Source organism: Ranitomeya imitator, chromosome 10 (assembly GCF_032444005.1).
Source record: "Ranitomeya imitator isolate aRanImi1 chromosome 10, aRanImi1.pri, whole genome shotgun sequence".
NCBI classification, from domain to species: domain Eukaryota; kingdom Metazoa; phylum Chordata; class Amphibia; order Anura; family Dendrobatidae; genus Ranitomeya; species Ranitomeya imitator.
Genome location: NC_091291.1, coordinates 101,479,010 through 101,493,693, shown reverse-complemented (window position 1 = coordinate 101,493,693; position 14,684 = coordinate 101,479,010). Strand labels below are relative to the sequence as shown.

General features: G+C 43.2%; 1 protein-coding gene across 4 annotated transcripts in view; it reads right to left on the bottom strand.

The window, feature by feature from the left end:
• Window positions 1-14,684, bottom strand: part of PLEKHG5 (pleckstrin homology and RhoGEF domain containing G5) — a 321,116-nt gene that overhangs the window by 190,257 nt on the left and 116,175 nt on the right. The window contains exon 1 of one of the 4 annotated variants that reach the window (XR_011315487.1): window positions 5,700-6,044. The exons of 2 other annotated variants lie outside the window; for them this stretch is intronic. The gene's annotated coding sequence lies outside the window, so the exon portion shown is untranslated. Of the gene's footprint in view, window positions 1-5,699; window positions 6,049-14,684 lie in introns of those variants that run through there. One more of the 4 variants, XM_069741636.1, reaches the window with a different exon arrangement.

Sequence of the window (14,684 nt, the reverse complement as noted above, 5' to 3'; positions counted from 1 at the left end):
CGAGGATCCCATATTCTGTTCTTGCATATGGGCTCTCTGTTGTTGTTGTCCACCCCTGGGCCTTCATATTGATAAACCACTGTCTGCCGTGACTGTATGCATTTTGCAAGCAGGTGGAACAGACAATATTGTGTTTTATCATCCTGAGACAATGGAACGACACTGAGAAATGAAGTCACACAGCGGATATCTAAATATTTCTCGAAGAGCTCTTAATACAGTGCTGCCTAACAAAACCCTTTCAAGTGCAAGAGCAGAAATCCAGTCATTTATTTTTTCAGTGTTCTGTTGACTTTGTCTTAACGTGTTTGTGAAAGCCAATCCCAAATCAGCTATTTCATGAAATCTATAGCAACCGCTTGGAAAACAGCCATTTATCAGCACCGAACGCAGGTGAAACATCCGAGAGAAAAACACATTTCCGTACCATGCTTTATACTTCCAAGCTCGGCTAACAACTCTCATCTAACACAAGCCAATCGTTTTGGATAGAAATATAAAACGATATCATTATGATTAATACAGCAGCAGTTACATATGAAAAATTAAAGGGATAATCCACTACTCGGACAGCCCCTTCTCAATCAGCATGTTTGACACCAGTAATTAACAACATTTATTGTGCCAGCGCGGTTTGAGTGGTGTCGGCACTCGCGTCACATTGTTATGTCATGAGAGCACTACACCAAATCAGCGCTGGCTTCACTCTCCGCACCTTCAGACAAATCAGACATCAAGGCAAAGTCAGAGCTGCGGCTGGACGCTCACTTCTTCTTGGTGTCTGGTACGTCCAAAGGCCGGGAGACTAAAGCCCGCAATGATTGATGCTGACAACGCGGGAACGGTTCTGGCACCAGAGGTGACTATAAGTGTTGTTATTCTACTAGGGGGAAACATTGGACAACGCCATTAAGTTGAAACAACACAGACCAAGTACACTGCACTACTATACCCTAGGATGGTAGTCTCTTGGTCAATGTACTACAATTCCTAATAGCTCTATCAAGTGTGGTCACCTAATTGAGCTATCTCATATATAAATATTACATACTGGCAATGCAGCATGTATACATCCTTAACAAGCCATTGGCATTATTGGACAGCCAAACGTTATAGTCTGCCAAGGAGCACAGGAGCTTGGCTTACTAGAATCCTACAGTGAGCAAACTGTTTAATTTCTTACATAATCTGATTGGCTACATTAACTCTAACCTCGCCTACTTGAAGACTGATCTTCTAATGTTGTGACCATTCCAATGATCTGATTGGCTACGGAGTGTTCTATCCCCACCCATTTCAAGACTGATCTAATGTTGTGACCATTCCTATGATCTGATTGGCCACAGAGTGTTCTATCCCTACCCATTTCAAGACTGATCTAATGTTGTGACCATTCCTATGATCTGATTGGCCACAGAGTGTTCTATCCCTACCCATTTCAAGACTGATCTAATGTTGTGACCATTCCTATGATCTGATTGGCCACAGAGTGTTCTATCCCTACCCATTTCAAGACTGATCTAATGTTGTGACCATTCCTATGATCTGATTAGCTACAGAGTGTTCTATCCCCACCCATTTCAAGACTGATCTAATGTTGTGACCATTCCTATGATCTGATTGGCTACGTAGTGTTCTATCCCTACCCATTTCAAGACTGATCTAATGTTGTGACCATTCCTATGATCTGATTGGCTACAGAGTGTTCTATCCCCACCCATTTCAAGACTGATCTAAAGTTGTGACCATTCCTATGATCTGATTGTTACGGAGTGTTCTATCCCTACCTATTTCAAGACTGATCTAATGTTGTGACCATTCCTATGATCTGATTAGCTACAGAGTGTTCTATCCCCACCCATTTCAAGACTGATCTAATGTTGTGACCATTCCTATGATCTGATTGGCCACAGAGTGTTCTATCCCTACCTATTTCAAGACTGATCTAATGTTGTGACCATTCCTATGATCTGATTGTTACAGAGTGTTCTATCCCCACCCATTTCAAGACTGATCTAATGTTGTGACCATTCCTATGATCTGATTGGCTACAGAGTGTTCTATCCCTACCTATTTCAAGACTGATCTAAAGTTGTGACCATTCCTATGATCTGATTGTTACGGAGTGTTTTATCCCCACCCATTTCAAGACTGATCTAATGTTGTGACCATTCCTATGATCTGATTGGCTACAGAGTGTTCTATCCCTACCCATTTTAAGACTGATCTAATGTTGTGACCATTCCTATGATCTGATTGGCTACAGAGTGTTCTATCCCATCCCATTTCAAGACTGATCTAATGTTGTGACCATTCCTATGATCTGATTGGCTACAGAGTGTTCTATCCCCACCCACTTAAAAAAGGAGGTCACTCTGGATAAACAAAAGTAAAGACTAAACATAATAATAAGCTCAACTCTTATTGAAATAATACATGAATGGCTCATGTGCCATAACATTTATTGTGTTAAGTAAATATTGTGATATTCTGCTGTCTATGAACAAATGGATTAAGGTCACGAGGATCCAAAAGTTTATGCTGCCCTCCTGTAAAATAATGCAGTTACAAAAATAAAAGTTAATCTCTTTGTAAGGATTTATTGGCACAAACTTCTTATCTTACCAACCAAGTTGTTAAGCATGTGAGACATGGAGTGTCACCCACAAAGGTTAAGCATTAGGTATAAAGCCAATTTCACAACTACATTAAATGGGTCCATCTCTGTGTATCCAAGCCCGGCCATGGATCTGAATAACTGGCCAACCTGCATCATTGGCCCATATGATGCTCTTAGTTCGGATGATCAAATTTGTTTTGGCTTAATGTCTGGGGCATACTGAGAATGAAGAAGATGCCATTCTGGTGTACCCCTGCATCCTTCTGTACTGCAGAGTGACTCCATTCAAAAGAGTGATGCAGCAATTTAGGAGGCAATATCTTCACATTTTTAGGAGCACCCGAGATCCCAGAGGTTTGAATTGCCAATGTTCATAAATTGAATGGCGAAATGCCCTATGAGACGAAAATATCCCTTTAATCTCTCTAAGGGAATTCCTAAATGTTTTAATAGAATTTTGGTCATAATTAAGGTTATCATTCTCTGTTGTAGGATCAAGCTACAAGAAAAAGATATATGTACAAATCACCGTCCCCACAACAACGAAACCAAACCTGAAAAACTAAATAAGACATAAAGCCAAAGGAAAGTACATATTTGTCATCAATGCCGGTAACCAGGATGACAAGCTCCATTCTAGAAACATTAAAGACTCTTAATAACGTCAACTGAAGATCAAAGACGACATGAATCCTATTAACACTGCGACCAACAACTACAAAAGGCGCCACAAATAAACCATCAAATGGATGAAGCACAAAATAAGCTGCAGATTTATGGTGGGAGAGGCGAATCAACCTAATAGTCGTAATAGTTATTGAGGGGATCACAGGACAGCATCCGGACAGGTTCAAAGCTAATATGGCAAATATATGAGAGTGATCACATACTGGAGGGAGATAGATAGATAGATAGATAGATAGATAGATAGATAGATAGATAGATAGATAATATATAGATAGATAGATAGATAGATAACAGATAAATAGATAGATAGATAGATAGATTAATAGATAGATAGATAGATAATAGATACATAGATAATAGATAGATAGATAGATAGATAGATGATAGATAGATAGATAAATAGATAGATAGATAGATAGAAGATAGATAGATAAATAGATAGATAGATAATAGATGATAGATAGATAATAGATACATAGATATTAGATTAATAGATAGATGATAGATAGATAGATAGATAATAGATAGATAGATAGATAGATAGATAGATAATAGATAGATAATAGATAGATAGATAGATAGATAGATAATAACATAGATATTAGATGAATAGATAGATCGATAATAGATAGATGATAAATAGATAGATAGATAGATAATAGATGATAGATAGATAGATAATAGTTAGATAGATGATAGATAGATAATAGATAGATAGATAATAGATACATATATATTAGATTAATAGATAGATAGATGATAGATAGATAGATAGATAGATAGATAGATAGATAGATAGATAGATAGATAGATAGATAGATAGATAGTTGGGCCATTAAAATTTAGCACCTTTCAACTATCAATGGTGTGCTGCCTCTATTTTTTGGACTCCTATGACAAGGTTTGGTATATGCCTGGGGGGCTCTGCACCCTAACTATATGTTTTTCGTGCTGTTCTTAACTCTTTTTTTGTATTAGATAGATAGATAGATATTAGATAGATAGATAGATAGATAGATAGATAGATAGATAGATAGATAGATAGATCGATAGATAGATTGATAGACAGATCATCTAATACCGCAAACAGCAATATACAAAAAACTTCATCTTGATGTGAAACTTCTCATCATGGCAGCAGCAGAGCTCTGCTTGTAACACAATACTGACACTTTAGTCTTTATGCCTAAGACAAAAGATTGTGCAAAACACAAAACAATGCAGCATTTTCACACCAAAGTTTGTGTCTCCAGATATCTGAATCTACATATGTGTTACTGTTACCCATCACATGTATTCTGGCCGGGGGTCATAACAACCTGCTCTGATCTTCACCTTATCTACATTAGGGGCATTTGTCAAAGGGACATTGCTGAATTTTTAATGTCATTCTTCTCTTTGTGAAAGTTATTGGCTGGCATAACCCAGGCTCAAGCCACAAACACATATAAACACAGGTGTATATGATCTTCAGCATCACCTTCAAGACTACTGAGGGTGCCAGTCTACATGGCAGAATTACTGAGATCTGCAGAATTATAGGACACACAAGGCAAGGGTCACTTTACAAGAGTCCTATAAATCCTGAGGTCTATGTGGCCTTCAGCATCTCCTAGATCTTTTCCAAGTCTGAAGGAGTCTGCATGGCTGAACTAATCAGCTCTGAATAACTATTAGATCCTACTGAGGTCTACTAACTAGGCTCACCTTTCATTCCTTAGGTTAGTGAAGCAAGGGGAAGTCTCCATGGCTGAAATATTGAAGTCTACGTGGTCTCCAGAATTATTAGTATTGAGATGCAAGGGCTTAAGATGCAGATAAAGTCTTCATGGCTGAACTACTTGGATCTACACAAACATTAGCTCAATACAAGGCATAAGAACAGGTAAACGGTCTACATGGCTGAAATATTGAGGTGTATGTGGATGTGGTCTCCAGAATTATTGCAAAGTATTGAGATGCAAGGGCTAAGAGGCAGATGATGTCTACATGGCTAAAATATTGAGGTCTATGTGGTCACCAGGGTTTTTGCAAAGCATGGAGATGCAAGGGCTAAGATGCATTTGAAGTCTACATGGCTGGAATACTTGGATCTACACAAACATTAGCTCAATACAAGGCATAAGAACAGGTAAAAGGTCTACATGGCTGACATATTGAGGTCTAGAGTAACCCTTTGAGCTCACTTCTAAGGTGCAAGGCGAGGTCTATAGGTATAAAATATTAAGATCAATGTGATCTTCAGACTCCCCCTTCTGGCTTGGGATACAAGGTGAAGTCTACAAGTCCTGAATGTTGATCTCCACAACAGCTAGGCTCATCCTGCTGAATTCATAGATGGCAGACGTTCACCATGGCTGTATACCGAGGGACAGGCAATCTCTAGACTCACCTTTCACACTCACTGCATGGCTGAAGAAGTCTACACAGGCATCAGTTCTGGAGAAGAACATTTGCTGGAGGAGAAACAAACATCCATATGCCCAAGGGGAGGAGGATGAACAGTTCTTGCTCAAGGTAGAGACTGTGTTTCACCTTGGAAATCCCAGACACAGTGTTGCAGTTTCCAGAGAGGAGGATGCTGCTTGTTGTGAGTCACTTATTATCCATGGGGATGGCTGGAAGCTTTCACAGTGTGACAGCAGTCCTCTCCTGAAGGTGTGGCAGATCCTACAGGCTGGACTAGCAGGGACTGGAATCCACAATGCAGCAGGACCCCTGGCTACTTTTGTTCTGTGTGTGACTCCAGCTCTCCTCTGCTGAGCTCATGTCTATTCCTCCCATACACTGCCCTCCCCTTGCACAATGAGCAGCACACTGCTGGAACTTAAGCCTCCAGGGCTCTTACAAGACACATCTTTTCCCAGGTGAACAAGGGATCAGTAAACACCTGTCTGAGCATCAGGTTTCTGAGGCTGTACATGGAGACTGGAAGAAGGGAGGAATCACTCAGACAAGGCAGGGCTTCTTCCCTATAGTCAGCTGGGCTGTTATACATTATAGAAAAGCTGTGACCAGCCAAGAACATGACAAGACTGAACCAGGAGAGAAGTCTGGGGGTATACTGTGTGCGTTATATGGTGTCACCCAGATGCCTGATGTACAGCCGTATGGGGGTCAGGGGGTATCTATGTATGAATGAGCAGATGTGCCGTGTAGGAGATGGGAAAGCTGGGTGCCAGCCGTAATAAAAGCTATACTCAGGCTCAGACTGGCCGACAGGTCAAACGGTGAATTCTCCGGTGGGCCCCCGTGTCACCCAACCATATGAACAGTAGCTGGCACAATGCACTTCATTCTCTAGTTACAGACAAGGAAAGCAGCTCATTATTTACCAAACTACACCGAGTATTAATATGTAGAAGCATAGATAAATGTATGAATGACAGTAATTTAATGTTTAGATAGATAATACATATATATTTATGTACCAAACATTAAGTTCTGTTTTTCAATTGTATCAAATACTTATTCCTTGCAATAAAAAGCAAATTATGTAAAAATGATACATTGTGATTTTCTGTTTTTTGTTTTTTTTTTAGATTCTGTCTCTCACAGGTGAAGTGTACCTATGATAAAAATTACAGAGCTCTCCATTCTACGTAGGTGGGAAAACTTGCAAAATCAGCAATGTATCAAATACTTATTTTCCCCAATGTAGATGGATAGATACAGGAGCTGACGTATGATTGGCGCAACTTGTGCTACTGCATAAGGGCCCGGAGGTAAGGGGGCATCTAAAAGCTCCAAAGCTGGTGGAATTGTGCATAATTATGGGCTGCAAAGGGCCCATGTACTGTTTTGGCACAGATAGGTAGATGATAGATAGATAGATAGATAGATAGATAGATAGATAGATAGATAGATAGATAGATAGATAGATAGATGATAGATAGATAGATAGATAGATAGATAGATAGATAGATGGATAATAGATGATAGATAATAGATGATAGATAGATAGATGATAGATAGATAGATGGATAATAGATGATAGATAGATAGATAGATAGATAATAGATAGATAGATAATAGATAGATAATAGATAGATAGATAGATAGATAGATGATAGATAGATAGATAGATAATAGATAGATAGATAATAGATAGATAGATAATAGATAGATAGATAATAGATAGATAATATAGATAGATAGATAGATAGATAGATGATAGATAGACAGATAGATAGATAGATAATAGATAGATAGATAATAGATAGATAATAGATAGATAGATAGATAGATAGATGATAGATAGATAGATAGATAATAGATAGATAGATAATAGATAGATAGATAATAGATAGATAGATAATAGATGATAGATAATAGATGATAGATAGATAGATAGATAGATAGATGATAGATAGATAGATGGATAATAGATGATAGATAGATAGATAGATAATAGATAGATAGATAGATAGATAGATAGATGGATAATAGATGATAGATAATAGATGATAGATAGATGATAGATAGATAGATAGATAGATAGATAGATGATAGATAGATAGATGATAGATAGATAGATAGATAGATAGATAGATAGATAGATAGATAGATAGATAGATAGATGGATAATAGATGATAGATAATAGATGATAGATAGATGATAGATAGATAGATAGATAGATGATAGATAGATAGATGGATAATAGATGATAGATAGATAGATAGATAGATAGATAGATAGATGATAGATAGATAGATAGATAGATAACAAATGGATAATAAATAAACAGACAATAGATAGATAATAGATAGATAATAGATATAGATAGATAATAGATAGATAATAGATAGATAATAGATAGATAATAGATATAGATAGATGATAGATGGATAGATAGATGGATAGATAGATGGATAGATAGATAATAGATTAAAAATGCCAGCACTACCTGGTGGTCATATAAGCAAAAATTAGATGATTTATTTAATTCCCAAAGTAAATGCCATAACCAGCATATTGTAGCAGTGACAATCAATATAAACAAAGCAATTAATATATCATATATCCAATTATGTTTATGTAAATATGACAAGTGCATATATTCAATTTATAGCAATACAAAAGTATAGAATGTGAAATGTGTACAATCATTTATAAATCTCTTTACATCTAAGAAAGTGCTGATATGCATTAATGTGCAATCATTTATAGAGGTGTTATATGATTATATGATAAGAAACCTTGATGGCTCACCTGGTTGGTTGCACTAGAATAGATAGATGCATAGATAGATACAGTTATAAAGAGAGACCCCTACAATTGACTGTGGAAATGAATAAATGGACTTTGCAATGTGGCACAGAATAATGTATTTATATATGTATCACATGATTGCACCTTATTAAGGATGTCTGTGATCTATGTGCGGTAATAATACTAATGACACTGATATTCAGACCTTCCTTACACACTAATGAATTGCTTGAGAAAAGTCCTGTGAACGGAAACATCGGCACATGGCCTAAATAACGTCCACTTTTTCCTTGCACAGTCCATTACACGAGTGCCGCCTCTTTTTTACTTTTCATATTGCTATAACAATAGGGTCTTTGTTTGGGAGACCTTGCGCCCGAAAGCGTAATTTTTGGGTGCTGTCCATCTCTATAAAGATGGATTTCCAAAGAAATCAATAACAATTGCTCCCCAGGCAGGCAGGTAGATAGATGCATAGATACGAGATAAATTGATTGATGAGATAAATAGGTATGCAATAGATATATAAGCGATAAATAGACTTTGACTTCCCAGGAATACAATGACCATTACCAGCCAGGAAGGAAGGAAGGTTGCACAGTTGTGGAGTTCCTGCTCTGACGGCAGTGATGATAGACTTGTGTCAGTGACACTGAGGATCTCATGCAGTATCTGATGCTGTTTTTTTTTTTTTTTGGGGGGGGGGGAGAGATGCCTAGGCATGGAGAATGTAAAGGAAGGACTTTAAACTTCTCCTTGTTGCTTTCACTTCTGTAAGAAGGATGAAAAATTGAAACCCATCCGTTGCAGGTTAGGGGCTTTTGATTGCATGTCTAATTTTGAAAAAGAATCTGTCAGCAGAATTTCATCCCCCAAACTATTCATATGTTCATGTAACCCTTTCAAAGACAAGTCCAGCAATACCTTTAGATGTCCGGTCTGTTCCTTCGTTACTGAGAAATCAGCGTTTCAATTTATATGCAAATGCGGCTGAAGGACTATGGTAGATCTGAAGCCTCCGTCACTGTCCAGTACAAGTTTGATTGTTTTTACAAAACCTGTGTCCCCTGGATTCATTGCTACCAATGTCCAGAAGTGTAAAACCTGGAGCCAATGGTGGCCTGCAGGCCAGACGTAAGTGTGAAGCCCCCCACACACAGCAGCGCAGGGGGACGGGGACACGTGGCATCTGTAGCGTGCCAGAGCGAGTGGGATCAACAACTCGCCCACAACTACCTCGCTTGGGCACTGTACACATATGTTCTTATTTAGGAGCAAGGACCTCGGTGTCGTGTGGTACCGACGTCGTTACTACGACTGGATAAAGGAAAGGGCACAGTCACAGAGGAGGTACGTGGCCCTAGCAATGGCATGTAGAATGGTAGTATGCAGTACCCTGTGAGCGTCCCATAAATTGGTGAGGTTTGGGGTCATTGGGCAGAGATGCTGGACCAGAACGTTACCTCAGAGGCCTGAACTATGTGTCCTGTAGAGGAGGCCCCGGGTGGACATAGCGGAGTGGAAAAGAATCCGACCAAGGCCTGGTAAACCATACATTTTGATCCATGGTGCACTTTTTGTCTTTGGCTCAAAATCTGCACCCTAAACCGCAAAACAAAATGACCCCCAAGCACGCACGTGTGTTTTCCAGCCATATATTAGCACGGGTGCATATGAGGAGGTAGTGATGGAGGAGGTGGTGAAGCGGCCAATGAGACCGAGTCAGTTATGCTCCGGTTTAGAAGCAAACATCTGGGGGTTGCTATGGCAACCTTTTTTTTTTCCTCATTCCACATATGGCAATAGCTATTAACATGGCCAGATCAAGATCCGGTGGGATAGGTTGCAAAACACCTCTTTCCCAGGACGTGGGGGGAGGAATCAAAGAAATATTCAGCTGAAAATATATTAAATGGTTACTATGCATAAAATAGTAAAGCAGGCGAATATATCAAGATGGACTGCCAGCACAGTGAGGAGTCAGATTACTCAGCATTTCGAAGTCTCTGGAGAGTGGAGGAGTGAGGAGTGCTCAGCATAGCGAAACACAGGCAAATGCTGCTACAACTTCAGGCAACTCTTTTACCTCACTCCTAAGCTGGATGCACAGCCACACAGATCAGTACTGTTGTACAAAGGCGTCCGTGATGCTGCAGCTTCTTAAGATGTGCCACACCAATAAAGGAGAACAGGAACCTCTCCCTGTGTGCTGTGCTGTGTATGGGAGTCATCGTTGAAGCTCATCTCCACTAGCTCAGAGACAACTGAAAATGACAGACAGCCTTCAGAGGTGAAAAATGCCAGACTCAAGTCATATACAGCCACAAACTGACTTATTCCTCATATATACCCACATGACAGCGTATAGGTTACCTGAAATGACGCTTTTAGCAACATTAGAAATCACAATCATGAATGTTCCAAGTAGTATGGGTGAAACCTTTATATGGATCAGTGCGGCTTTAGTCACTGATTTTGAAGAATTCCTGGTGAATTACTTACGTGGAGGTTTGGGGATAGCACAGTGTTTAACGCTGGAAAATTGCTATTTATGGCATAATGACTAAATTTACTCCAGTGAATCAAACTGGTGGCAAACGATGGTATAAATAGAGCGTTCCCGCTGCTGCACCGCTGTTAGGTCATTCAATTATTTATTATACCGGTGCCAACCGCTCCGAAAGGGCTGATCTCATCTTTTACTGGGTAGTGAGTCTGGTCCTTAAGTGCCAAAATATCAAGACTCCAACTCAGAGGGAGAAGACAACTATTATGACCTGGGGTTACATTGTTAGATTGCATTCATTTTCATTTTTATGCTCCTTATATTTAGTGGTGTTTATTAAATGTTGCAACTTCCTATCAGAACAATAAACTCTACAGGATCACCCACCTACAATGTAGCCCCAGCGTATGAATGGCGGCTCAGTACTGCACAATGAGCTCCCTGTATGGTTCCTATCGGGGCCACCCAGTCTGATGCTGCATCTCCCGTCACAGATTGCACATTTCGGCAGAAGATGCTGCTATGAGTCTGTGCCGTTATCACTAAATATTTACAAAGTATATATATAATTTATCTACATAAAAAGTTCAGTTCATAAATAAAATGTATTATCTCCCAGTTTAAGTATTTGTTTTGTTGATTTGTAATCATATGTAATGTATGAATATACTGACAGCTCGAGCAGAATAGTGAGTGCAGCTCTGGAGTATAATACAGGATGTAACTCAGGATCAGTACAGGATCAGTAATGTAATGTATGTACACAGTGACTGCACCAGCAGAATAGTGAGTGCAGCTCTGGGGTAAAATACAGGATGTAACTCAGGATCAGTAATGTAATGTATGTACACAGTGACTGCACCAGCAGAATAGTGAGTGCAGCTCTGGAGTATAATACAGGATGTAACTCGGGAACAGTAATGTAATGTATGTACACAGTGATTGCACCAGCAGAATAGTGAGTGCAGCTCTGGAGTGTCATACAGGAAGAGGCGGAGCCTGTTTGCCGTGTGCTCTGTGTGCTGCCTAGAGAGAGCTCCTGGGAAGGGAGGTAAAGTTTTCCATCCAGGACTTTTTGTCTGCCCCCTTCCCAGGAAAGAAGGCTCATTTTGGGACTGGCCTCCGGGGCTGGGCCCCCGGCTCCCACCTCCCGGTCCAAGTCGGCGGGGGGTGGGAGGACTCCAACTCCGGCTAGGGCCACAAGATCTGGCCAAGGATCCAACATGAAGACCCGTAGGACCCCTGAGGCCGTGGCGGCTCCTTCCCCCGGAGGTAGGCCGAGTACGAGCAGGGGTGCTGCAGCGGTGCCTCTTGGTTGGGGCACCAAGGCGGCTAGAGAATCCGCCCTGGTCTATGGTTCCCGCGTCCATGCGCACCTCTGCGAGTATAAGGACGCCTCAAGGAAGCTAAAATCCCTCTGGGGGGAGTTGAGGGTAGCTAAGGAGAGGTCTGACAGGGCCTCCGGCAATAAGAAGGCCGAGCTATCCACCGCGGTCAAGAAGATCAAAAAATCCATACAAGACCTGGAAAGCCGGAGATGTGAGATCCTGGATGGCAGCGGGCCCTTCCGTGAAAAGCTAGAGAACGATGACCGGTTCAGAGCCATGGCCGGTGGGGCTCTGGAGGGGTCACGGAGCTCCGGCCAGGTGGTGGAGGAGGATGATGAGGAAGAGGAATGTGAGGAGGAGGTCGTGCCCTACCCACCGCCTGGTGGCCTGGTAAGAGATCTCCAGGCGTCGCATAGCGGGATAGCCCCCGAGCAGGTGGCTCTCCCGTCAGATTCTGGCCCTTCAGGGGACAGCGGGAGCGAGGGGGAGGATGAGGATGGTGGGAGTAGTAGCAGTGAGGGGGGCTGCCTCGTCATGCAGCAGATCCGGCAGATCGAGTCCCCGATCCGTTTTAACCAGCTGAGGTTCGGGGATGAGATCTGCGAGGACGAGGCAACCAGGAGGGGGATGAAGAGAAAGGCCAAGAAAAGGAATAAGCAGAAAACATCAACTGTGCAGAAATTCGTGTATGTCCCCCTCTCTGGGGCCCCCCGGTCCCGCTGTGCGGCACCCGCTACCCACCCCGGCTCGGCCTCTGTTGTGGGTCCGCAGCGAGGGAGCGGGGAGATTACAGGCCATGACACGCAGGGCGCTGCCTCTGTTTGTGGTAACGGAGGGGGTAGTGATGTGTCTGATATGGAGCATGATGTGGAGGGTGGCCCAGTGGTGGGCAGGAGTGACAGCCGGGACCGCATCTCCGGCGGTGAGCGCTGGGGTGTCTGGTTCCCCCACTTACGGATCCGTTAAAGCTGGATCGCTTCTGGGGACCCAGGCACCTAGTAAAGTAAAGGGTGAGGGGCCTGCGGCTCCGGCTGAACAGGCTCATAAAAAGAAAATGGTGGAGGCTCCCATGGTGGGGTCTGCGGTGAAGTCGGGGTCTCCTGCATTGGGGGCACCGCCGCTGGTGGATGCTGAGGGGGAGTGGCCTAGCCTGGGGCCATCCGCTGGAGTTGCTGTGGCCAGGCTGTTTGTGGCCCAGGGTGTGGTGGTGGGGGGTGCTGTGCCTCGGGGGACTGGTACCGCTGGGGGGATTCCTGGGGGTGGATCCAGCTCTGGGTCGGCTCTGGGGGTCCCGCTGCGGCCGGTCTCAGGGGGCGTGGCCTCCTCGGCACCCGCTGCCCATGTAGGAGCAGCTTAGGATAGCTGTGCTGTGCAGCTGAAGGCTGGGGGCGTGGCTTCCAAAGCAAAAGAAAAAAAAATGGTCTTAGCTGCGGTCAGCAATGGTGCAGGAACTGCAGCTGCAGCAGATAGCAGCAAGGGCGCCTGCCTGGCGGGGTCCCCTGTGTCGGGGGGCTTACCTGCGGTGGGGGCTCCGGCCACGAGGCAGGATGGAGCTGGAGGCGGGTCTGCTCCTGACTTCCTACCTGCCAGTGAAGGAGGAAGCTCTGTGCCTGCTGTGGTGGAAAGTCAGACAGTGCTGCTTAAAACCAATGGCAGCAGGACTCTTAAAGGGACACAAGCGCTGTGTGTGCCAAACCCCCCAGCAGGGAAGATGCCACCAGTAGGTGGCGGTAGCAGTGGGAAAACAAAACCTGGAAATACCCAAAAGGTGAGGCAAAATAATATTGACCCCAGTGTGCATGTGAGTGAGAGTGCGGTGACTGATGGAGTGGATGAGGAGGGTGCGGGTATGGAAGTGTCTGTGGTTGAGGATGCGAGTGGCAGTGCGTCTGAGGTGGCAAGTGTGAGTACGGTGTCTGATGGTAGTGGGAGAAGGGGGGAGGGGGCCGGTCCATCTGCCCCCCCGGCCACAGGTCCTCTGAGTTATTCGGGGGTGGTGGCTGGAGCCTCGGGGCCTAATCAAGGGGTTTCCTCGCCTCTGGACCTCAGGGATAGCGTCTTGCGGCGCCGTTTCCTGGAGGCCCTCAAAAAGGGAGAACGGACGATCGAAGTAGAGGGAAGAGTGGTGGACTTGGCCTTTTGGCTGGATAGACACGGCCTGGCTGCCTTCCAAGATAAAAGGGAAGGGGAAACGGTTTGGTCCCTCCCGACAGCCGGGCAGGGGGTGGCCAGGCGGAATGTGGTCCGTCTTCGGTGGAGGGGCAGTGAAGCGTGCCCGCCAAGGGCGAGGGTTGTGGAGCTCCTTCTGAAGATGGACTTCAGGGCAACGGA